Source organism: Setaria italica, chromosome VIII (assembly GCF_000263155.2).
Source record: "Setaria italica strain Yugu1 chromosome VIII, Setaria_italica_v2.0, whole genome shotgun sequence".
Taxonomy (NCBI): domain Eukaryota; kingdom Viridiplantae; phylum Streptophyta; class Magnoliopsida; order Poales; family Poaceae; genus Setaria; species Setaria italica.
In genome coordinates, this window is record NC_028457.1 from 11616206 (window position 1) to 11617903 (window position 1698).

A 1698-nucleotide genomic window follows, 5' to 3' on the forward strand; every position below is an offset into this window, starting at 1 on the left:
CATCTTTTAGGGAAGTAATGAAAGTGTTGTTACCTATCACTTTGCTTAAAATTCTATTTATGTACTCTATCGTTTCTCCGCGCGCACATGGGTAAAATAGGCAGTCGAGAAAAAAATGAGTTCTTCGCTCGTCAGCATGGATGATTAGTGGATAGACATTTTTTTTAAAAAAATAGTGCACCGATAAGTATTTTATGAACATAAACTTCATTCAGCCAACTGTACAGGAGCATTTATATATCGGATGAACCGTTAAAAGCCAACATTGACCAGTGACCATAAGCATGTCGGGATCCAAAAGCAACAGAAACCTACTTATAGAGCTAACTCCTTGGGGGCTCCTTATCAAAAACTCCTTGGGTGCATGCAGTAGATAACTATGGGTCTTCAGCATCTTAGCTAGGGGCCAAGATGGTACAAAAGATGAAATGAAGGTTCAGCAGCGGCTGGTAAGTGGCCGATTTCTTGTCAAAATTACTGAAGCATGAAGTACACCAAGTATCAGACTTTGGATTTGCCTTTTCCTTTTGCGGTGTGAGTGAAACGAGTCTTCTTTGCTTTCTTGTTCTTTCTGCCAGAATCGCCATCTGAGTCGTCATCACTACTATTGTCAGGCTTGCCATTTGATTTCTTCCGGAACCTGATCCATATACATATTCCTTGGCCTTCTGTTTGGTCCTTTCTTCTGTAAATTCATCTTCAATCTTTGGTTTCCATATGAAAATGGACCTGCAAGGACCATCTTGTGAGTTGTGGGAGGGGAAAAAAAGATCTAGCACTGGATAGTGATATTGGGCACTAATACATCGATAGGCCTACCTTGAGCTTCTTGTTGCCAGGATGTCATCTTGCGGGTGTAGCTTGTTCACTGGGCTGATTGTTGTTATGTCAGGGTCCATCACCTCTGAAGTGTATGTCAGTGAGCAATTGCTAGGCCACAGTAGCATCTTAAACCTCTTGGTCCAGGTGTTGCAATACCAAGACAGGTTCTTTTGGCACTTTCAGAATGATTTGGTTCTGATCCTAGCCAGCTCTTTCCATTTGCTCGAGGAAGTCAGTAAATCCATGCTCCAATGCTAGAATGCTATCCTCTAGCCAAGAGAAAATCTCATCCTGGTTTTTTCCTTTTTTTTTGAAGCCAATGTGCCTGCCAGAGGCTTCTCAAGACAGACATGCTGTTTGCCGCCTCCTGAAAATAAGTGAAGCAGATACATGATATGCATTTGTTGATCTGATGGACAGCTATTTATATGGCATTTTCAGCAGTAAATCACTTGAATGCAACAAGAAATGTTGGCTCTCTTGATCCAAACTGCTCAACAAAGAGAACATACTTCTCATTCTTGTACAACTTCAATAGTCTATTCACCTGGCAGCCAAAAGCTCCGCCTCGAAATCCGACGCCCGCACCTCAGCTCCCCACAAGCGTGTCAGATCTCCACCCAAATTCCCCCGAACTGATCGATCGTCGCAGCATCGACCACGAAATCCTACCCGCATTGCCCCGCCAACCCAAGACGCGAGCCACCCGCCAGCCCACGCGCACGGAACCTCAGCACCGCGGGAGGGGAGGAGGGGCAGACCTCGCAGCGCTGGTGGATGGGCGCGACCGGCCTGCCGACGCGGAGAGCCGCCGCCGCCCGGCTGACCTCGCTGTCGAGACCGCGCAGGGCGCCCTGCTTCGGCCGCCGCTCGTGT